Raw genomic sequence first — 26,689 nt, 5'->3', positions numbered from 1 at the left:
TGAAACGTATGTCTGAACCAAGTTCTAACTTGAATCGTACACCGGCACGCTCATCATTTGAAATAACAAAGTACTGTAGATTTGATGGGTCATACAGATACTTTGGGTCCAAGATTCCTCACTTTTTAGGAGTAGGGGTCGTGCTTGATCATGCATAGCCTTTTACATATTTCTTAAAAGAAATCTTTTGACACAAAACATAAGTTTCAACTTAATCGTTCCGTTCTAATAAATGTTCCGAAAGACCGATTTCTAGCAATTTTATTAGATCTTTTGGGCAAAAACAAAGTAAGAATTTTTCAAAAATACCCAATATCCATTGCTTAATTACTTTTGGACAAAAGAATTTTTTCAAAACTTGGCGATTTATGGTTACTTGACTACTTTGACCTTTAAAAACCTTACCCATTACCCCACACTTAGAAGAACATTGTCCCTAATGTTCTCTAGAAAGAATATTTTAATACTATATAAATTAAGGACATTGACTTCTAAAATTCTAAGTTAGTTGCGGGGGTTACCCCACACTTAGAGATTTTAGTGTGTTATAATCGAAATAGGTTTGAGGAAGGATCACTTCCCTACGGTCGTGTTACTTTCCTAGTGCGGGGCCTTCCTATGGTCAATCTCCTACGGACCAGTCTCTTTTGATAATATTTCTGCATGAAGAACAAAAAGAGAAAGATAGCATTTCCACCATATATTTTTCAGTACAATGCTTTTAAAAAGATAAAAGATAAAATAAAGATAAAGTAGTCTATACTATCATGGTCAATGTGTTGAGTCGGCTCTGCGAAGTATCTGAAGATCTCATCATCCTCTAGGTTCGGCAAGTACTCGAGAGGCTGCCCTATATCCAACTCAGGGCCTAGTAATAAATCCAGACATAAGTCTGACGGCATTTCCAGGTGGGATAAGTCTGGGAAAGGCTCCTCGTCAGGTATGCTCCCAGTGATCTCAAATGCCTGGGCCGTTGGTGGCTCCATTAAAATGGGAATAGTGACTAGGTGACAACCCTCTGGTAACTCAGTGACTGGAACTGGCTCGGCGACTGGAGCAAGCGGCGTGATGGGAATAGGAGTAGCGTGTGCAGGCATCGCAGCTGAGGCAACTGAGTTGTGATGACCCGGGAATTTCCGACCAAATTTAAACCTAATCTTTATATAATCCCGACACGATAAGCAAAATCTGTAATATTGAGTCTCAAAAGTTTTGGAAACTATATTCATGAAATCAATAACCCTTGGCTATTCCCGAAGATTCACGAACAATTGCTTGTAAATAAATATGTATATATATAAATGTAAATACATACAATGATTGGAAATTATAAATTATAATCATTAGAATTAAATAGGGAAAATAATATATAAGATAATAATTTTGTAATTTAAAATGAATCTATAAATACATATATATATTCAATACATAAATATTATTATATATATGTATATATATGTTGTAATAAATAAATATTAAAGAATTGAATATATTATAATCAGTAAATATGATATAATTAATAAATTTTATTATATCAAATTTAATTACAAGATTTAATGTAATTGTTATATTAACATTATCATCAATACTTTCATTATTATTATTTGTAAAATTTGATATGTATAACTTGTTATATTATTATTATGATTATTAATATAAATATCATTCTTAATAATGTCATTATTATTATTAGTATTATTTTGTTATTAATATTATTATGATTATAGTTATAATTATTATTAAATTTACCATGAGATTTAATTATTAAACTTATTATTATTATTATTAATAAAAAGACCATTCATATTACCATTATTATGGAAATCATTATAAATATTATCATAAGGATAATACAAATTATAATAAATATTATTTTGATTATTATTATAGTTGTTAAAATTATTATTAATTATTATTATTAATTATTATTATTATTATTATTTATATAATTATTATTATTATTAATAGTATTATTATTAATCTACTTATTTACTTATTTATTTATTATTATTAACATAATTATTATTATTACTAATACAATTATTAATTAATATTTATTATATATAAACTATAAATCAGAAAAAGTTGTACGAATCAGCTTTATATATCTATCAACTGTTTTTAATTTTGTTTTGTGTTCCCAATTTGTTAGATATCGCTATCTAAATTGCTTTTTAATTATCTGTTGAACTTCCTGTCTAGTATTCTGTTAAAAGTCGAACTCGTATCTGCTACCAAACAAATGTAATCGAATCTGGTGGATATTTTAAACCCATATACACTTTATAAAGTCTGACTGTAATTCAAGAAGAAGAAAAAGAAAATAAAACGCATTATAAACAAAAATTGAGTCGATACCCCTATTTCTTATATTTTTCCCAAAACTTCGAATTCAAAAGTAAATTCAAAAAGTAATAATGCAGAGATGTTTAGAATCTTCTTCTAAAACATCCTGTAAAGTTACAGCATTCAATTCTTATTATTCAATTCGAATTTCGAAGTCAAAGGTAATCTTTAAAAAAGTCAAATAATCTGTTTATCATGAAATTTGAGTTATCAGTGGTGTTTCTTGGGCAATTAACGGTCCAAAAAGATTCTAAACATGTTTTAAAACTTTTTTCATGTTGAAATCGTGGTCTATAATCGCCTCTAATGTCGAATTCAATCTCAAGTTCATACGAGTTCTTAATACCCGCTTCAGTGTTTTTTTTTATTTCTCTTCTGTTTTAATTAATTTGATCAATCCTATAATGTTTCTGTATCGTTTATAAATCCAAGAATTTAAGGGAAACTTGTTATTAGTCGAATATGATCCCTAGTCGGTTTTCAAATTCAAGAAGGAGAGAAAGATGAACAAATAAGTATACGGGTTATATAGATGTGGGTTCTGTATTAATTCAGAAAGAAAGCAGTCGGAGGAGTGGTCTTGAGTGTGAGTCGGGTATCGAGTGGTCGCGGGTTCGAGTCCCATCTGCAACACTTATTTTTACACAAAGGGTATACTTTGTTTTTTTGTTTTCATTTCTATTATTATTATTATTGTTATTATTAATTATTGTTATTAATACATGTATCATAATTATAATTATTATTATCAAGTATTAGTATTATTATTATTAGCATTATTATTATTAAGTATGGTGAATATCATTATTATTATTATTATTAATTAGTATTATAGATTTTGTCATCTAAAAATATTAGTTAACATTATTATTATGATTACAGTTATAACTAAGAATATCGTTAGTATTATAACTATTATTATTATTATTATTATTATTATTATTATTATTATTATTATTATTATTTTTATTATTATTATTATCATTATTATTTTCATTAAGTATTAAGAGTACTATTAAAATTATTATTATTAACATAGGTATTATGATTATTATTATGATTACGATTATTATTATTATTATTTTGACGACAATACAAATTAGTATTATTTTCATTAACATTAGTACTAGTATTATTATTATTATTATTATTATTATTATTATTATTAGTATTATTATTATTATTGATTACTAAGTATTAGCTTTAAGTATTGTTAGTTTATTTATTATTATCATAATATGATTTATTATATTTATCATTAATATTAGTAATATCATCGTATTTATAATTGTCATTATCATTATTATTAGTATATTAAGTATTATTGTTATTAAGATTATCAGTAACATAATGATTATCATATTTAGTATTATTATAATAACTATCTTTTCAAATAAATGTTATAAATAAAAATATATCTAACAATTATAACTTAACAAAAATTATATTTTTATTTATTTAAAATATATAAATATGAATATATGAAAATATATAAAAATGATATAACTAAACAAATATTTATATATATATTGTTCAATTACAACTATGTATATTAATAAATAAACCAATGATATAGGTTCGTGAATCCAAGGCCAACCCTGCATTCGTTCAATATCGTTATATGTATTTTTACTACAAAATACATTAGGTGAGTTTCATTTGCCTTTTACCCTTTATATTTTTGGGCTGAGAATACATGCGCAATTTTTATAACTGTTTTACGAAATAGACACAAGTAATCGAAACTACATTATATGGTTGAATGATCGAAATCAAATATGCCCCTTTTTATTAAGTCTGGTAATCTAAGAATTAGGGAACAGACACCCTAATTGACGCGAACTCTAAAGATAGATCTATCGGGCCCAACAAGCCCCATCCAAAGTACCGGATGCTTTAGTACTTCGAAATTTATATCATGTCCGAAGGAGGATCCCGGAATGATGGGGATATTCTTATATGCATATTGTGAATGTCGGTTACCAGGTGTTCAATCCATATGAATGATATTTTTTGTCTCTATGCATGAGACGTATGTTTATGAGAAATGGAAATATGAAATCTTGTAGTCTATTAAAATTATGAAATGATTATTTATGTTAAACTAATGAACTCACCAACCTTTTGGTTGACACTTTAAAGCATGTTTATTCTCAGGTATGAAAGAAATCTTCCGCTGTGCATTAGCTCATATTAGAGACATTACTTGGAGTCATTCATGGCATATTTCAAAAGACGTTGCATTCGAGTCGTTGAGTTCATCAAGATTATTATTAAGTCAATTATAGTTAGATATTATAAAATGGTATGCATGCCGTCAACTTTCGATGTAATGAAAGATTGCCTTTTCAAAAACGAATGCAATGTTTGTAAAATGTATCATATAGAGGTCAAGTACCTCGCGATGTAATCAACTGTTGTGAATTGTTTATAATCGATATGGACTTCGTCCGGATGGATTAGGATGGGTCTCTACAGTTGGTATCAGAGCGGTGGTCTTAGCGAACCAGGTCTTGCATTAGTGTGTCTAACTGGTAGTTGTTTAGGTGCATTAGTGAGTCTGGACTTTGACCGTGTCTGCATGTCAAAAGTTTTGCTTATCATTTCTAGTCGAAAATCATCAGCTTATCATCCTTAGGAAATTACATGCTTATCATTCTTAGAGAATCACTTGCTTATCATCCTTAGTCTAGACACATCTTATTGCATTGATTGCATGATTAGTGTATAGACCAAATTCAAATCTTAGCATATCTGCTAATTTATATCTTAGCGTATCTGTTATTGTTACTTTTTCCTAACAGCTTTCGTAGATTCCTCCGTAACTTATAGGATTTTAGTATTATATATGCATATGTAAATTATGTATTGCAGGGTACTAATCTACAATCCTATAATCTATTTCTTATCAAAAATCCTTCATCTGATCGTACGAGATGAATCCCTCAACCAGTTCGAATTCCTCAGATTCCGACAGCTATTCCGATATGAAGTTTTACCTAAGCTCCGAAAGCAGTGTCACCATAATAAATCAATCAATTCATCTGATGGGTTCGTAGCCTACTTAATCATTGGAGACAAAAAGAAGGTGATCCTTTCCATCAACCAAATTTACCTCTTAGCAAAGGACCTGAAGCGCTAATCGGTGAACCTGTTTGAGACACCATTTTCTCTCATTTTCCGAATATCTCGCCACGATTATATTCTATCTAAAATTCTAAACTTTATTCATCTGCTCGTTGCGACCGACAATCATCCCGGAATAATAGAAGAAGTCAACGAACCTCGCGCTCGAGTTATCAATTTGGAGAATATGGTGCAAAACTTACCAGTTTCAACAATATCACCGGCACCAACAGTACCATCAGTAACATCACCAGTACCATCAACAATCCATGCCTCAACATCTTATTCTGTACCTCGAGTATAATTATCGTTCTACATAACGTTCTACATTATTTATCTTCGTACGACATGACGATTATGTAATCTCTGATGTTCTAGAGATTATATATTCTTGTTCTAACGGTAAATCAAATGAGTTTAATATCATATTGACTCATTAAATCCATGATTATATCTGAAGAAAATATATATGTATATATGTTTTCATAAAGATTGTAATTAAAAATTCTTTTGTACAAACTGTTAATGATGAAAATATTTTAACGGGTAGGTAATACCCGAGGAATATTTAGATTTCACATTAATAAGTTACACTGTACATTCTTCAAATCAGATTCAATAGTCATTTACTATCCTACTTACATCCATCGATATACAAATCCATTCACCACAGAATAACCATCTTCATCCAATTTCATATTGGGATTTTGATTTATCAGAAACCAACAAGTGGCATAATGAAGAAAACATTTGACAAATTAAAATTTGTTAGAAACAAACAAATTGACTATGAGAAATTTTGTTAAGAATCCACGCTAACTGTTCCTAGCTAATTGTTCCTAGCTAATTGATTACATTTTATTTATCGCAATTTAATTATCGCAATTTACATTCTCGCAATTTTATTTATCGTCATTTATTTTCTGTTATTTATTTTACGCACTTTAAGTATCGGGACATGTATACAAGGTTTTGACATATCATCTCGACGCATCTATATATATTATTTGGAAAAACCATAGACACTCTATATGCAGTAATGCAGGAGTTAGCTATACAGGGTTGAGGTTGATTCTATAATAATATATATAGTTTGAGTTGTGATCGAGTCTGAGACGAATACGGGTCACGATACGTATTAATTAATTCGGATATTATATATTAAACTATATATGAATTATTGAATTGCTAACTGTGGACTATCAACTGTGGACTACCAACATTAGACAATTAAAATAAATTAAAATATTGACTATAACATATGAAACTAAACAATTCTTCAAGTTTGCCACTTGATTTCATCTTAAACCTCATTTGTATCTTGACGATTACAAATCTGCGTTCAAACCTTTCATGATTCTTGAAAACACCTCAATCGAGAGGATGAACCAACCGCACTTCATCTACGGAATAAAAGATTTATGCATATAGTTATGCACCTGAAAACTCTCGGAAACTGAGTAAATTTTTAACACGTAGCTGTGTTAATTCCTTTGGTGTTATTATTACCCAAAATAACTTTGCAATCCCTTTCCAAATTAGCCAATTTTGTCACAGCTCCAGCAAGTCAACTTCGATTTTTCACTCGGATTAACTTATTATAACCCTGATATATAATTTGTCTTTCGTCATCGATACCGGGAAATCGTTTATATCTCACCACATTGGCAATAAACTTACCAACAACTCCGTGATCTTTGACTTTCCGAAAAATCATTATATTCAATGAAACCCTATCATATACACGTCCGCACCTTGTAACGAGAATTGCCATACCAATTACCGGAAATCAGCAATCAGTATTTTGAAATCTCGCAGCATGTCTACATCAACAGTTATATATATGACATTTATCTCTTAGAATTATGATCTCTCATTCTGAAATTCTGAAAAGCACTCAGTCACAAATCAATACTCTGAATGTTGAAAAAGCTGAATGAAGCAGCAGAAACCATAGACAACCGTAAACGACCTTAATCATCGGAAGTTTGATGATAAAGAATAATATGTTAGAAAAGCTCAAAAAAAAGTTGGAACTGGAAAACGGATTGAGCTAACCACAAAGGAGACCAAGGACAAATACAAGGACCATACCATATATTCAAAAAATCCAGGTAATTCTGGATCCGATGAAACCTTCAACGAATATCTTGCTCTGTACTCATGTTAAAATCTTGCGAAAAATCTTCCTCATCAACCATCGAACTTAGAAATTCCAAAATATCATCATAAATATCTTCGATATTTCTGAAGATATTTTCATAAATATTCTCGTCCGAAATTATTTATCTCTTCGTGCTATCTATATTACATCATAAAGGAAACTACTTTAGTTTCTAAAATTCTTTAAAATTCGAGTTCAAATTATGAATGTTTTTGAAGTAGTGTTGGGAATTGATGCATGAGTTAGTATAATATAATGACACTTGATCAACGTGATTATATTACAGTAAGTCATACTTGAGTTTCTAATGGAATGTGATGATTCATAGACCATAACGTCATCATATGCCATGTTACACGACTCTTACATTCTATCTAATCTATAAACACATCAAGAACATGTTTTCTTGATAGTTCTATCTTTTCTCTTGAAATTCTGGTAATTTGACAAATCAAGATCGTGCCATCACGATTTCCTTCTTAAAACATTAATCATGTTCATTCGAAACTCCATACCTACAAATTCTGGACCATTACTTGCGAAAAGAAAACAAAAGCATGAAGCTCCGAAATAGAAAGGGGGTATAAATCGCAGCAAATAAGAGAGAGCATTAACTGTTGATGACAATGATTATAGGAGACAGAAGCAGGGACATCGAAATATAAGGGAAGATATAAAAACCCAACAACAACGTAGAAATTACAAACCGTGTATATCAATGTTTATCGCAACATAAAGACACGGGAGAATTAAAAACACTATAACCCCAAGTGCGAAGTAGAAGAAAGCAGATTCCTCCGGTGGAAGTTGGAAAAGGAAAAATGATTATTGCAAAAGTAAGGATAAGGACAAGGATCAGAACTGGATTAAGCATTTTCACAATCTTTTGGATGTATGAACTAAAAAAGAAAGTATAGGAATGGTGAGAATAATGGAACAGAAGAGTTTAATTTATAATAGAAATATCAGACAGAGTAATCAAGGCATATCACCGTATTTAATTATAGAGATCTTAATTTCCCTATTCGCCGAAGAATCAAATCTTTTAGATTTCGAAAATTTTCTTTAACTCCCTTGAATTTCGGAATTCAACCAAGACAACGTCAAAAGTTAAGACGCACCTTATTTTCTAAATTCAACCCTAACTACGTCCAAAGTTAAGATACATCTTTAATCTCTATCTCAATATTTTGTGATAGCTTCACTCGTACGCTTCGCATAATCAAATCGTTTTGGCTATAGTACTCAATGATGATGAAACTCTATTTATAAATTCATATTCGTCATGAAAACATTTTTATTGTTAGCCATGACCACCTCACTCAAATTTCGGGACGAAATTTCTTTAACGGGTAGGTACTGTGATGACCCGGGAATTTCCGACCAAATTTAAACCTAATCTTTATATAATCCCGACACGATAAGCAAAATCTGTAATGTTGAGTCTCAAAAGTTTTGGAAACTATATTCATGAAATCAATAACCCTTGGCTATTCCCAAAGATTCACGAACAATTGCTTGTAAATAAATATGTATATATATAAATGTAAATACATACAATGATTGGAAATTATAAATTATAATCATTAGAATTAAATAGTGAAAATAATATATAAGATAATAATTTTGTAATTTAAAATGAATCTATAAATACAAATATATATTCAATACATAAATATTATTATATATATGTATATATATATTGTAATAAATAAATATTAAAGAATTCAATATATTATAATCAGTAAATATGATATAATTAATAAATTGTATTATATCAAATTTAATTACAAGATTTAATGTAATTGTTATATTAATATTATCATCAATAATTTCATTATTATTATTATTTGTAAAATTTGATATGTATAACTTGTTATATTATTATTATGATTATTAATATAAATATCATTCTTAACAATGTCATTATTATTATTAGTATTATTTTGTTATTAATATTATTATGATTATAGTTATAATTATTATTAAATTTACCATGAGATTTAATTATTAAACTTATTATTATTATTATTATTAAAAAGACCATTCATATTACCATTATTATGGAAATCATTATAAATATTATCATAAGGATAATACAAATTATAATAAATATTATTTTGATTATTATTATAGTTGTTAAAATTATTATTAATTATTTTTATTATTATTATTTATATAATTATTATTATTATTATTAGTATTATTATTAATCTACTTATTTACTTTTTTATTTATTATTATTAACATAATTATTATTATTACTAATACAATTATTAATTAATATTTATTATATATAAACTATAAATCAGAAAAAGTCGTACGAATCAGCTTTATATATCTATCAACTGTTTTTAATTTTGTTTTGTGTTCCCAATTTGTTAGATATCGCTATCTAAATTGCTTTTTCATTATCTGTTGAACTTCCTGTCTAGTATTCTGTTAAAATTCGAACTCGTATCTGCTACCAAACAAATGTAATCGAATCTGGTGGATATTTTAAACCCATATACACTTTATAAAGTCTGACTGTAATTCAAGAAGAAGAAAAAGAAAATAAAACGCATTATAAACAAAAATTTAGTCGATACCCCTTTTTCTTATATTTTTCCCAAAACTTCGAATTCGAAAGTAAATTCAAAAAGTAATAATGCAGAGATGTTTAGAATCTTCTTCTAAAACATCCTGTAAAGTTACAGCATTCAATTCTTATTATTCAATTCGAATTTCGAAGTCAAAGGTAATCTTTAAAAAAGTCAAATAATCTGTTTATCATGAAATTTGAGTTATCAGTGGTGTTTCTTGGGTAATTAACGGTCCAAAAAGATTCTAAACATGTTTTAAAACTTTTTTCATGTTGAAATCGTGGTCTATAATCGCCTCTAATGTCGAATTCAATCTCAAGTTCATACGAGTTCTTAATACCTGCTTCAGTGTTTTTTTTTATTTCTCTTCTGTTTTAATTAATTTGATCAATCCTATAATGTTTCTGTATCGTTTATAAATCCAAGAATTTAAGGGAAACTTGTTATTAGTCGAATATGATCCCTGGTCAGTTTTCAAATTCAAGAAGGAGAGAAAGATGAACAAATAAGTATACGGGTTATATAGATGTGGGTTCTGTATTAATTCAGAAAGAAAGCAGTCGGAGGAGTGGTCTTGAGTGTGAGTCGGGTATCGAGTGGTCGCGGGTTCGAGTCCCATCTGCAACACTTCTTTTTACACAAAGGGTATACTTTGTCTTTTTGTTTTCATTTCTATTATTATTATTATTGTTATTATTAATTATTGTTATTAATACATGTATCATAATTATAATTATTATTATCAAGTATTAGTAGTATTATTATTAGCATTATTATTATTAAGTATTGTGAATATCACTATTATTATTATTATTATTATTAATTAGTATTATAGATTTTGTCATCTAAAAATATTAGTTAACATTATTATTATGATCACAGTTATAACTAAGAATATCGTTAGTATTATAACTATTATTATTATTATTATTATTATTATTATTATTATTATTATTATTATTATTATTATTATTATTATTATTATTATTATTATTATTATCATTATTATTTTCATTAAGTGTTAAGAGTACTATTAAAATTATTATTATTAACATAGGTATTATGATTATTATTATGATTACGATTATTATTATTATTATTTTGACGACAATACAAATTAGTATTATTTTCATTAACATTAGTACTAGTATTAATTTTATTATTATTAGTATTATTATTATTGATTACTAAGTATTAGCTTTAAGTATTGTTAGTTTATTTATTATTATCATAATATGATTTATTATATTTATCATATTAGTAATATCATCGTATTTATAATTATTATTATCATTATTATTAGTATATTAAGTATTATTGTTATTAAGATTATCAGTAACATAATGATTATCATATTTAGTATTATTATAATAACTATCTTTTCAAATAAATGTTATATATAAAAATATATCTAACAATTATAACTTAACAAAAATTATATTTTTATTTATTTAAAATATATAAATATGAATATATGAAAATATATAAAAATGATATAACTAAACAAATATTTATATATATGTTGTTCAATTACAACTATGTATATTAATAAATAAACCAATGATATAGGTTCGTGAATCCAAGGCCAACCCTGCATTTGTTCAATATCGTTATATGTATTTTTACTACAAAATACATTAGGTGAGTTTCATTTGCCTTTTACCCTTTATATTTTTGGGCTGAGAATACATGCGCAATTTTTATAACTGTTTTACGAAATAGACACAAGTAATCGAAACTACATTATATGGTTGAATGATCGAAATCGAATATGCCTTTTTTATTAAGTCTGGTAATCTAAGAATTAGGGAACAGACACCCTAATTGACGCGAACTCTAAAGATAGATCTATCGGGCCCAACAAGCCCCATCCAAAGTACCGGATGCTTTAGTACTTCGAAATTTATATCATGTCCGAAGGAGGATCCCGGAATGATGGGGATATTCTTATATGCATATTGTGAATGTCGGTTACCAGGTGTTCAATCCATATGAATGATATTTTTTATCTCTATGCATGGGACGTATGTTTATGAGAAATGGAAATATGAAATCTTGTGGTCTATTAAAATTATGAAATGATTATTTATGTTAAACTAATGAACTCACCAACCTTTTGGTTGACACTTTAAAGCATGTTTATTCTCAGGTATGAAAGAAATCTTCCGCTGTGCATTAGCTCATGTTAGAGACATTACTTGGAGTCATTCATGGCATATTTCAAAAGACGTTGCATTCGAGTCGTTGAGTTCATCAAGATTATTATTAAGTCAATTATAGTTAGATATTATAAAATGGTATGCATGCCGTCAACTTTCGATGTAATGAAAGATTGTCTTTTCAAAAACGAATGCAATGTTTGTAAAATGTATCATATAGAGGTCAAGTACCTAGCGATGTAATCAACTGTTGTGAATCATTTATAATCGATATGGACTTCGTCCGGATGGATTAGGACGGGTCTCTACATGAGTGAACTGAGGCTGGTGTGGAACGCCTGGGCGTAGCTTGTCGTGTCGGCTGAACACGGCGCGCTAGCCTAAATGAAAACGGGCCCAGAGTACTGCGTGGAATCCCCTCGCACTGGAGGTATGCTCTCAGAGCTTTGTAGAGTCGTTGCTAATCTCTGAGTAGTGCCCATGCAACATCAGGGTCACTCAAAGTAGCTCCGTAATGTATCACTATCTTTGGCTCATGCGTATCTGGCAACTGTGTGTGCTCGGCTGGTTTCCTGGTTAAACGTCTAGATAGTCGAACGGGAGGAGCTGGTGGTGCTGTGACGATATCCTCCTCAACGCTCTCCAATATCAATCGCCTTGGGCCTAATTGCCCTGTTGATGGCCTGTTCTGATCAGCACTGCTTTCGGAAGAGTAAACTCTAGGAGTCCTCCTCATGCGAACTGGAATGTAAGCTGAAGCTCCTGAACTTGGCATTTCACCTGAACACATTCAACAACCTTGTAAGTACTAAGCGTAAGTTTGGCGCTTAGTTGTTAGTACACAGATAATATCTTAAGACTGAAAATAATTGAAATAAAAATAAATAAGTAATAAAAAGGATAAGCAAGGGGTGCCTCCCAAGAGCGCTTTGTTTATCAAGTTGTTACAGCTCGACTTTTCCTTGTCAGATCTTCAGAATGGATCAAAGGAGAAGAGGTGCTCCTCCTTATCGTGGTCTTCTAGATAAGCTTTCAACCGGTGGCCATTGACCTTGAAGTTACCAGTAGGTCCTTCCAATTCCACGACCCCATGTGGAAAAGCGTGTACAACTTTGTATGGGCCACTCCATCTTGATCTAAATTTTTCCGTGAACTTCTTGAACCGAGAATTGAGGAGAAGAACTTTATCTCCAGGGGCGAACTTTGTAGGGATCAATTTTTCATCATGCGTAAGCTTTGTTCGTTCCTCATAGATGTATGACGTTTCATGTGCTTGGTCTCTCAATTCGGCTAGTTCATTCAATTGCATTTCCCTATGTCTTCCGGTAACTGAGGGATCGAGGTTGCAGGTCTTCAGCGCCCAGAGAGCTTTATATTCAAGTTCCAGCGGAAGGTGACAAGCTTTTCCATAGATCATGCGGTAGGGTGTAGTTCCTAGAGGATTCTTGTAGGCATTCCGGAATGCCCACAGAGCATCATCTAGCTTCTCGGCCCATTTATTTCCATGATGGCAGACAGTTCGTTCTAAGATTCTTTTAAGTGCTCTGTTCGTGACCTCTGCTTGTCCGTTGGTCTGCAGATGATAGGCAGTGGACATTTTGTGGGTAACTCCGTATTGTTGCATCACCTTCATAAACTGAGTATTACAGAAGTGTGTACCTCTATCACTTATTATCGCACGGGGAGCTCCAAATCTGCAGAAGAGTCTCTTCAAGAAATTTGTGACGACTTTGGCATCATTAGTTGGAAATGCTTGAGCTTTGACCCATCTAGAGACGTAATTTACTGCTATGAGGACATATTCTTTCCCGTTAGACTTTGGTAATGGGCCCATGAAGTCTAATCTCCATATATCGAAGATCTCGCAAGCTTGGATATTAGTCCGAGGCATCTCGTTCTTCATAGAGATAATACCTTGCCTTTGGCATGCGTCGCAACGCTTTACAAGCTCTTGCGCATCTCGGAATATAGATGGCCAGTAGAATCCTGACTCGTAGACTTTTCTAGCGGTTAAATTTGCTCCATGATGACCTCCAGTTGGTCCATGGTGACATTGGTGAAGAATTCCTGCTGCTTGCTTTTCATCTACGCACCTCCTGATTATCTGATCAGGGCAAATTCTAAACAGGTAAGGATCTTCCCAGTAGTAGTACTTGGCATCCCTGAAGAACTTCCTTCTTTGGGAGGTACTCATCCCCTTTTATACTACTCCGGTAACTAGGTAGTTAGCCATGTCGGCATACCAAGGAGTGTCAGTAAATTGTGATCCTATGTGAGTTTGTACTAAACTTATAAGCTGTTCTTCAGGAAATTTATCTCTGATATCTTGTTCAGCAAGTTTTTCCATCGCTGGGTTCTCCAAACGACTAAGATGATCTGCTGCGACGTTCTCTGCTCCTTTCTTATCTTTAATCTCAATATCGAATTCCTGAAGGAGTAAGATCCATCGTAGGAGTCTTGGTTTCGCATCTTGCTTAGTGAATAGATATTTGAGGGCTGAACGATCTGTATAGACTGTAGTTTTGGACAGAATGAGATAGGAACGGAATTTGTCGAAGGCAAATACTACGGCTTGCAGCTCCTTCTCCGTGGTAGTGTAATTCTCTTGAGCTCCTATTAAGGTTTTGCTTGTGTAATAGATTGGATGAAAGTGTTTATCTACCCGTTGTCCAAGCATATATCCAACTGCGAAATCACTCGCATCACACATGATCTCAAAGGGTAGACTCCAATTAGGAGCTATCATGATGGGCGCATGTGTTAGCTGATCTTTCAGATAGTTGAATGCTTTTCGACATTCTTCATCGAAGACAAACGGGACTTCCTTCCCTAGGAGATAAGTGAGAGGTCGTGTGACCTTTGAAAAATCCTAAATGAAGCGTCGGTAAAAACCGGCGTGTCCTAGGAAACTCCTTACCGCTCTTACTTTGGTAGGTTCTGGAAGTTTAGTAATGGTCTCAATCTTAGCCTTATCAACTTCTATTCCTGCTTTTGAGATCTTATGTCCTAAAACTATCCCTTCTTTTACCATGAAGTGACATTTTTCCCAATTCAGAACTAAATTTGACTCTTCACACCAGGTGAGCATCTTGTCAAGGTTTGAAAGGCATGAATCAAAGGTACTACCAAAGACTGAGAAGTCATCCATGAAGACTTCCATACAACGCTCAATCATGTCGTGGAATATTGCTACCATGCATCACTGGAATGTAGCTGGTGCATTGCATAACCCAAAGGGCGTACGTCGATACACAAATGTTCCATAAGGTTAGGTAAAGGTTGTTTTCTCTTGGTCCTTTGGATCGAGGGGAATTTGAAAGTAGCCGGAAAAACCGTCAAGTAAATAGTAGTATTCATTTCCTGATAGACGTTCCAACATTTGATCGATGAAAGGTAATTAAAAATGATCCTTCCGGGTTGCATCATTTAGTTGACGATAATCTATGCAAACCCTCCAACTGGTGACTTCCCGAGTTGGAATAAGCTCATTATTCTCATTTTGAATTACGGTTGTCCCTCCCTTTTTGGATACCACTTGAACAGGACTAACTCATGGTGAATCAGAGATGGGATAGATCAGACCGGCATCCAGAAGTTTGATTACTTCTTTCTTGACGACTTCTTGAATCATAGGGTTGACCCGTCTTTGCATCCGAACTGAAGGTTTGAAATCGTCTTCCATGAAGATCTTGTGGGTGCAATAGTTGGGGCTTCTGATCCCTTTGATGTCAGAGATCTTCCAAGAAATTGCCTTATTATGTGATTTCAAAACTTGAATCAATTTCTCCTTCTCTTGTGGCGCGAGGTCTTTCAATATGATCACAGGGAGTTGCGATTCTCCTTCTAAGAATGCATATTCCAGATTGTCGGGTAACTCCTTCAATTCTAATTCCGGAGGCTCCTCAATAGATGGCTTCATCCTAGCTATCTCCTTTAGGTCTAACGATTCGTACTTCTCCTGGAATTTTGATTCTTCAGTAGCGGTCACTGATGCTATCTGTTCTTCATTTCTGGAAATTGTCCTTCTTAATGCTTCCTCTTCAGAAACGTCTTCTTTAGTTTCGAAGGTAGGTTCGGGAAACTCCTCACAGTCTTCCCTTGACTGGGGTTCCTGATATACCGAAATGAAATCTGTTTCTTCATTCGGTCTTCTCCTTAATAGAGGTAAATGAATGCCTTGTCCTAGTGGTGCTATTTGAATAGTATTGCCAAGAAAGTTACTTTCAGAGAGAGGGATATGTGTTGACTAAGGTCTATGGCGGAATGGTTGTCAAGATTTCCTTCAGGAGGCGTAAAGAACAGATCATTAGAAATTTGATCTTGACTACATATATGAAATGTCCCGTTCTTATTAATTAAAAACGTTCCATATTAATTGATTTTGTTGCGAGGTTTTGACCTCTATATGAGACGTTTTTCAAAGACTGCATTCATTTTAAAACAAACCATAACCTTTATTTCATCAATAAAGGTTTAAAAAGCTTTACGTAGATTATCAAATAATGATAATCTAAAATATCCTGTTTACACACGACCATTACGTAATGGTTTACAATACAAATATGTTACAACAAAATAAGTTTCTTGAATGCAGTTTTTACACAATATCATACAAGCATGGACTCCAAATCTCGTCCTTATTTAAGTATGCGATAGCGGAAGCTCTTAATAATCACCTGAGAATAAACATGCTTAAAATGTCAACAAAAATGTTGGTGAGTTATAGGTTTAACCTATATATATATATATATATATATATATATATATATATATATATATATATATATATATATATATATATATATATATATATATATATATATATATATCAAATCATAATAATAGACCACAAGATTTCATATTTCAATACACATCCCATACATAGAGATAAAAGTCATTCATATGGTGAACACCTGGTAACCGACATTAACAAGATGTATATATAAGAATATCCCCATCATTCTGGGACACCCTTCGGATATGATATAAATTTCGAAGTACTAAAGCATCCGGTACTTTGGATGGGGTTTGTTAGGCCCAATAGATCTATCTTTAGGATTCGCGTCAATTAGGGTGTCTGTTCCCTAATTCTTAGATTACCAGACTTAATAAAAAGGGGTATATTCGATTTCGATAATTCAACCATAGAATGTAGTTTCACGTACTTGTGTCTATTTTGTAAATCATTTATAAAACCTGCATGTATTCTCATCCCAAAAATATTAGATTTTAAAAGTGGGACTATAACTCACTTTCACAGATTTTTACTTCGTCGGGAAGTAAGACTTGGCCACTGGTTGATTCACGAACCTATAACAATATATACATATATATCAAAGTATGTTCAAAATATATTTACAACACTTTTAATATATTTTGATGTTTTAAGTTTATTAAGTCAGCTGTCCTCGTTAGTAACCTACAACTAGTTGTCCACAGTTAGATGTACAGAAATAAATCGATAAATATTATCTTGAATCAATCCATGACCCAGTGTATACGTATCTCAGTATTGATCACAATTCAAACTATATATATTTTGGAATCAACCTCAACCCTTTATAGCTAACTCCAACATTCACATATAGAGTGTCTATGGTTGTTCCGAAATATATATAGATGTGTCGACATGATAGGTCGAAACATTGTATACGTGTCTATGGTATCTCAAGATTACATAATATACAATACAAGTTGATTAAGTTATGGTTGGAATAGATTTGTTACCAATTTTCACGTAGCTAAAATGAGAAAAATTATCCAATCTTGTTTTACCCATAACTTCTTCATTTTAAATCCGTTTTGAGTGAATCAAATTGCTATGGTTTCATATTGAACTCTATATTATGAATCTAAATAGAAAAATTATAGGTTTATAGTCGGAAAAATAAGTTACAAGTCGTTTTTGTAAAGGTAGTCATTTCAGTCGAAAGAACGACGTCTAGATGATCATTTTAGAAAACATACTTCCACTTTGAGTTTAACCATAATTTTTGGATATAGTTTCATGTTCATAATAAAAATCATTTTCTCATAATAACAACTTTTAAATCAAAGTTTATCATAGTTTTAAATTAACTAACCCAAAACAGCCCGCGGTGTTACTACGACGGTAAATCCGATTTTACGGTGTTTTTCGTGTTTCCAGGTTTTAAATCATTAAATTAGCATATCATATAGATATAGAACATGTGTTTAGTTGATTTTAAAAGTCAAGTTAGAAGGATTAACTTTTGTTTGCGAACAAGTTTAGAATTAACTAAACTATGTTCTAGTGATTACAAGTTTAAACCTTCGAATAAGATAGCTTTATATGTATGAATCGAATGATGTTATGAACATCATTACTACCTTAATTTCCTTGGATAAACATATTGGAAAAGAGAAAAATGGATCTAGCTTCAACGGATCCTTGGATGGCTCGAAGTTCTTGAAGCAGAATCATGACACGAAAACAAGTTCAAGTAAGATCATCACTTGAAATAAGATTGTTATAGTTATAGAAATTGAACCAAAGTTGGAATATGATTATTACCTTGTATTAGAATGATAACCTACTGTAAGAAACAAAGATTTCTTGAGGTTGGATAATCACCTTACAAGATTGGAAGTGAGCTAGCAAACTTGAAAGTATTCTTGATTTTATGTAACTAGAACTTGTAGAATATATGAAGAACACTTAGAACTTGAAGATAGAACTTGAGAGAGATCAATTAGATGAAGAAAATTAAAGAATGAAAGTGTTTGTAGGTGTTTTTGGTCGTTGGTGTATGGATTAGATATAAAGGATATGTAATTTTGTTTTCATGTAAATAAGTCATGAATGATTACTCATATTTTTGTAATTTTATGAGATATTTCATGCTAGTTGCCAAATGGTGGTTCCCACATGTGTTAGGTGACTCACATGGGCTGCTAAGAGCGGATCATTGGAGTGTATATACCAATAGTACATACATCTAAAAGCTGTGTATTGTACGAGTACGAATACGGGTGCATACGAGTAGAATTGTTGATGAAACTGAACGAGGATGTAATTGTAATCATTTTTGTTAAGTAGAAGTATTTTGATAAGTGTATTGAAGTCTTTCAAAAGTGTATAAATACATATTAAAACACTACATGTATATACATTTTAACTGAGTCGTTAAGTCATCGTTAGTCGTTACATGTAAGTGTTGTTTTGAAACCTTTAGGTTAACGATCTTGTTAAATGTTGTTAACCCAATGTTTATAATATCAAATGAGATTTTAAATTATTATATTATCATGATATTATCATGTATGAATATCTCTTAATATGATATATATACATTAAATGTCTTTACAACGATAATCGTTACATATATGTCTCGTTTAAAAATCATTAAGTTAGTAGTCTTGTTTTTACATATGTAGTTCATTGTTTATATACTTAATGATATGTTTACTTATCATAGTATCATGTTAACTATATATATATCCATATATATGTCATCATATAGTTTTTACAAGTTTTAACGTTCGTGAATCACCGGTCAACTTGGGTGGTCAATTGTCTATATGAAACATATTTCAATTAATCAAGTCTTAACAAGTTTGATTGCTTAACATGTTGGAAACATTTAATCATGTAAATATAAATCTCAATTAATATATATAAACATGGAAAAGTTCGGGTCACTACAGTACCTACCCGTTAAATAAATTTCGTCCCGAAATTTTAAGCTGTTGAAGGTGTTGACGAATCTTCTGGAAATAGACGCGGGTATTTCTTCTTCATCTGATCTTCACGCTCCCAGGTGAACTCGGGTCCTCTACGAGCATTCCATCGAACCTTAACAATTGGTATCTTGTTTTGCTTAAGTCTTTTAACCTCACGATCCATTATTTCGACGGGTTCTTCGATGAATTGAAGTTTTTCGTTGATTTGGATTTCATCTAACGGAATAGTGAGATCTTCTTTAGCAAAACATTTCTTCAAATTCGAGACGTGGAAAGTGTTATGTACAGCCGCGAGTTGTTGAGGTAACTCAAGTCGGTAAGCTACTGGTCCGACACGATCAATAATCTTGATTGGTCCAATATACCTTGGATTTAATTTCCCTCGTTTACCAAATTGAACAACGCCTTTCCAAGGTGCAAATTTAAGCATAACCATCTCTCCAATTTCAAATTCTATATCTTTTCTTTTAATGTCAGCGTAGCTCTTTTGTCGACTTTGGGCGGTTTTCAACCGTTGTTGAATTTGGATGATCTTCTCGGTAGTTTCTTGTATAATCTCCGGACTCGTAATCTGTCTATCCCTCACTTCACTCCAACAAATCGGAGACCTGTACTTTCTACCATAAAGTGCTTCAAACGGCGCCATCTCAATGCTTGAATGGTAGCTGTTGTTGTAGGAAAATTCTGCTAACGGTAGATATCGATCCCAACTGTTTCCGAAATCAATAACACATGCTCGTAGCATGTCTTCAAGCGTTTGTATCGTCCTTTCGCTCTGCCCATCAGTTTGTGGATGATAGGCAGTACTCATGTCTAGACGAGTTCCTAATGCTTGCTGTAATGTCTGCCAGAATCTTGAAATAAATCTGCCATCCCTATCAGAGATAATAGAGATTGGTATTCCATGTCTGGAGACGACTTCCTTCAAATACAGTCGTGCTAACTTCTCCATCTTTTCATCTTCTCTTATTGGCAGGAAGTGTGCTGATTTGGTGAGACGATCAACTATTACCCAAATAGTATCAAAACCACTTGCAGTCCTTGGCAATTTAGTGATGAAATCCATGGTAATGTTTTCCCATTTTCATTCCGGGATTTCGGGTTGTTGAAGTAGACCTGATGGTTTCTGATGCTTAGCTTTGACCTTAGAACACGTCAAACATTCTCCTACGTATTTAGCAACATCGGCTTTCATACCCGGCCACCAAAAATATTTCTTGAGATCCTTGTACATCTTACCCGTTCCAGGATGTATTGAGTATCTGGTTTTATGAGCTTCTCTAAGTACCATTTCTCTCATATCTCCAAATTTTGGTACCCAAATCCTTTCAGCCCTATACCGGGTTCCGTCTTCCCGAATATTAAGATGCTTCTCCGATCCTTTGGGTATTTCATCCTTTAAATTTCTCTCTTTTAAAACTCCTTGTTGCGCCTCCTTTATTTGAGTAGTAAGGTTATTATGAATCATTATATTCATAGATTTTACTCGAATGGGTTCTCTGTCCTTCCTGCTCAAAGCATCGGCTACCACATTTGCCTTCCCCGGGTGGTAACGAATCTCAAAGTCGTAATCATTCAATAATTCAATCCACCTACGCTGCCTCATATTCAGTTGTTTCTGATTAAATATGTGTTGAAGACTTTTGTGGTCGGTATATATAATACTTTTGACCCCGTATAAGTAGTGCCTCCAAGTCTTTAATGCAAAAACAACCGCTCCTAATTCCAAATCATGCGTCGTATAATTTTGTTCGTGAATCTTCAATTGTCTAGACGCATAAGTAATCACCTTCGTTCGTTACATTAATACACAACCGAGACCTTGCTTTGATGCATCACAATAAATCACAAAATCATCATTCCCTTCAGGCAATGACAATATAGGCGCCGTAGTTAGCTTTTTCTTCAATAATTGAAACGTTTTCTCTTGTTCATCATTCCATTCAAATTTCTTCCCTTTATGCGTTAATGCAGTCAAGGTTTTTGCTATTCTGGAAAGTCTTGGATGAACCTTCTGTAGTAACCAGCTAGTCCTAAAAACTGGCGTATGTGTTTCGGATTTTTCGGGGTTTCCCACTTTTCAACAGTTTCTATCTTTGCCGGATCCACCTTAATACCTTCTTTGTTCACTATGTGACCGAGGAATTGAACTTCTTCCAACCAAAATGCACACTTTGAAAACTTAGCGTACAATTCTTCCTTCCTCAATACTTCTAACACCTTTCTCAAATGTTCACCGTGTTCTTGGTCATTCTTTGAGTAAATAAGTATGTCATCAATGAAAACAATGACAAACTTGTCAAGGTATGGTCCACACACTCGGTTCATAAGGTCCATGAATACAGCTGGTGCATTAGTTAAACCAAACGGCATGACCATAAACTCGTAATGACCGTAACGTGTTCTGAAAGCAGTCTTTGGAATATCATCTTCTTTCACCCGCATTTGATGATACCCGAAACGTAAGTCAATCTTTGAATAAACAGACGAGCCTTGTAGTTGATCAAATAAGTCGTCGATTCTCGGTAGTGGGTAGCGGTTCTTGATGGTAAGTTTGTTCAACTCTCGGTAGTCGATACACAACCTGAATGTACCATCTTTCTTCTTGACAAACAAAACAGGAGCTCCCCACGGTGATGTGCTTAGTCGAATGAAACCACGCTCTAAAAGTTCTTGTAATTGGCTTTGCAGTTCTTTTATCTCGCTGGGTGCGAGTCTGTAAGGAGCACGAGCTATTGGTGCAGCTCCTGGTACAAGATCTATTTGAAATTCAACGGATCGATGTGGGGGTAATCCCGGTAATTCTTTCGGAAATACATCGGGAAATTCTTTTGCAATGGGAACATCATTGATGCTCTTTTCTTCAGTTTGTACTTTCTCGACGTGTGCTAGAACATCATAGCAACCTTTTCTTATTAGTTTTTGTGCCTTCAAATTACTAATAAGATGTAGCTTCGTGTTGCCCTTTTCTCCGTACACCATTAAGGGTTTTCCTTTTTCTCGTATAATGCGAATTGCATTTTTGTAACAAACGATCTCTGCTTTCACTTCTTTCAACCAGTCCATACCGATTATCACATCAAAACTCCCTAACTCTACTGGTATCAAATCAATCTTAAATGTTTCGCTAACCAGTTTAATTTCTCGATTCCGACATATATTATCTGCTGAAATTAATTTACCATTTGCTAATTCGAGTAAAAATTTACTATCCAAAGGCATCAATGGACAACTTAATTTAGCAAAAAAATCTCTACTCATATAGCTTCTATCCGCACCCGAATCAAATAAAACGTAAACAGATTTATTGTCAATAAGAAACGTACCCGTAACAAGCTCCGGGTCTTCCTGTGCCTCTGCCACATTAATATTGAAAACTCTTCCGCGGCCTTGTCCATTCGTGTTCTCCTGGTTCGGGCAATTTCTAATAATGTGGCCCGGTTTTCCACATTTATAACAAACTACATTGGCATAACTTGCTCCGCCACTACTTGCTCCGCCATTACTCGTTCCGACACCATTTGTTCCTTTCGTTCTATTAACCCCTGGTCCGTAGACCTCACACTTCGCCGCGCTATGACCATTTCTTTTAAACTTGTTGCAAAATTTGGTGCAGAACCCCGAGTGATACTTTTCACACCTTTGGCATAGCTGCTTCTGATTGTTGTTGTTGTTGCGGTTATTATTGTTGTTGGGATGATTGTTGTAGTTGCTGTTGTTGTTATTGTTGTTGTTGTTGGGCCGTTTGTTGTAGTTGCGATTGTTGGGATAATTGTTGCGATTATTGTTGTAATTGCTGTTGTTGTTGTATTGGTGATTCTTATCACCGTTTTCCTCCCACTTTCTTTTGACTTGCTTCACATTGGCCTCTTCAGCAGTCTGTTCTTTAATTCTTTCTTCAATCTGGTTCACTAGTTTGTGAGCCATTCTACATGCCTGTTGTATGGAGGTGGGCTCGTATGAACTTATATCTTCTTGGATTCTTTCCGGTAATCCTTTCACAAACGCGTCGATCTTCTCTTCCTCATCTTCGAATGCTCCCGAACACAATAGGCACAATTCTGTGAATCGTCTTTCGTACGTGGTAATATCAAATCCTTGGGTTCGTAACCCTCTAAGTTCTGTCTTGAGCTTATTGACCTCCGTTCTGGGACGGTACTTCTCGTTCATCAAGTGCTTGAATGCTGACCACGGTAGTGCGTACGCATCGTCTTGTCCCACTTGCTCTAGATAGGTATTCCACCATGTTAACGCAGAACCTGTGAAGGTATGCGTAGCGTACTTCACTTTGTCCTCTTCAGTACACTTACTTATGGCAAACACCGATTCGACCTTCTCGGTCCACCGTTTCAATCCGATCGGTCCTTCAGTTCCATCAAATTCCAAAGGTTTACAGGTAGTGAATTCTTTGTAGGTGCATCCTACATGATTTCCTGTACTGCTAGATCCAAGGTTATTGTTGGTATGTAGCGCAGCCTGTACTGCGGCTATGTTTGAAGCTAGAAAAGTACGGAATTCCTCTTCATTCATATTCACGGTGTGTCGAGTAGTCGGTGCCATTTCCTTCAAAATAATCAAATGGAACAAGTTAATCATATAGAATATTAAGAGTAGTTAATAGTATTTCGTAGCATAATATGAACTCATTTATAAAAGCTTTTTCTTCATATTAGCATTTTATAAGTTTAAATTCGCGTAGTACCTACCCGTTAAGTTCATACTTAGTAGCTAATATACAATTCAACTACTACAATTCTATATGAAAAACTGATTATAATAATATTTCGCGTTCAAACTTTTACACAATATTTTACAAACTTACAATACCGCTTATTTTACATATAGCATGAAATATAGCACACAATAAATTTGATACAAGATGGTTGTGAAGATAATTCTAGCTAGTACACAAGTCGTTCAACAAAGGCAATAAAGACACGTAATTCATACGTCCAGAAACAAGTCATGCATTCTGGTTTTACTAGGATTACTTCCCATCCTTGGTCTTGTGGAACATAACCGTTATGGCCGTTGATAAGACAGTGTGTTGTAACATTGTCAAAGGGACGAGGGTTACGTAATGTCCAACAGTCCCGTAACAATCAAAAAACCTCATTTCTTACCCCAATTACCGACTCCGTCACTTGTGGGAACGTTTTGTTTAATAGTTGTAGCCCGATGTTCTTGTTCTCACTTTGGTGAGAAGTGAACATTACTAATCCGTAAGCATAACATGCTTCTTTATGTTGCATGTTAGCCGCTTTTTCTAAATCACGAAGTCCAATATTCGAATATATTGAGTCAAAATAATTTCTTAACCCATTGCGTAAAATAGCATTTGGGTTCCCCGCAATATATGCGTCAAAGTAAACACATCGTAACTTATGGATTTCCCAATGTGATATCCCCCAAATTTCGAACGAAAGTCTTTTATAAACCAAGGCATTCTTAGAATGTTCTTCGAATGTCTTACAAACTGATCTCGCCTTAAATAGTTGTGCCGAAGAATTCTGACCGACTCTAGACAAGATTTCATCAATCATGTCTCCGGGTAGGTCTCTTAAAATATTGGGTTGTCTATCCATTTTGTGTTTTTATACTGTAAAATAGACAAGAGTTAGATTCATAAAAAAAAATACTTATTAATACAAGCAATTTTTACATATATCATAAAGCATAAGCACACTATATTACATATATTACACCACACGAATACAACTATCTTATTCCGACTCGCTTGTTTCTTCTTCTTCGGTTTTGGTTCGTTTTGCCAAGTTTCTAGGGATATATGATGTTCCCCTAATACGAGCCGTCGTTTTCCACATTGGTTTAGAAAAACCTGGTGGTTTAGAGGTTCCCGGGTCATTGTTACAACTTAAGGACTTCGGGGGTTGACGATACATATAAAGTTCATCGGGGTTGGAATTAGATTTCTCTATTTTTATGCCTTTTCCCTTATTATTTTCTTTTGCCTTTTTAAATTCAGTTGGGGTAATTTCTATAACATCATCGGAATTCTCGTCGGAATCCGATTCATCGGAGAATTGGTAATCCTCCCAATATTTTGCTTCCTTGGCGGAAACACCATTGACCATAATTAACCTTGGTCGGTTGGTTGAGGATTTTCTTTTACTTAACCATTTTATTATTTCCCCCACCGGTTCTATTTTTTCATCCGGTTCCAATTCTTCTTCCGGTTCCGATTCTTCTTCCGGTTCCGACTCTTCTTCCGGTTCCTCTTCGGGAACTTGTGAATCAGTCCACGAATCATTCCAATTTACATTTGACTCTTCATTATTATTAGGTGAGTCAATAGGACTTGTTCTAGAGGTAGACATCTATCACATAATATCAAACGCGTTAAGAGATTAATATATCATATAATATTCACATGTTAAAAATATATAGTTTCCAACAAAATTTGTTAAGCAATCATTTTTCAAGTAAACACGGTCGAAGTCCAGACTCACTAATGCATCCTAACAAACTCGATAAGACACACTAATGCAAAATTCTGGTTCTCTAAGACCAACGCTCGGATACCAACTGAAATGTCCCGTTCTTATTGATTAAAAACGTTCCATATTAATTGATTTTGTTGCGAG

The sequence above is a fragment of the Rutidosis leptorrhynchoides genome, chromosome 1, assembly GCF_046630445.1.
Source record: "Rutidosis leptorrhynchoides isolate AG116_Rl617_1_P2 chromosome 1, CSIRO_AGI_Rlap_v1, whole genome shotgun sequence".
Classification (NCBI taxonomy): domain Eukaryota; kingdom Viridiplantae; phylum Streptophyta; class Magnoliopsida; order Asterales; family Asteraceae; genus Rutidosis; species Rutidosis leptorrhynchoides.
The sequence above is the reverse complement of the archived record's forward strand: the minus strand, read 5'-3'. Positions refer to the sequence as shown.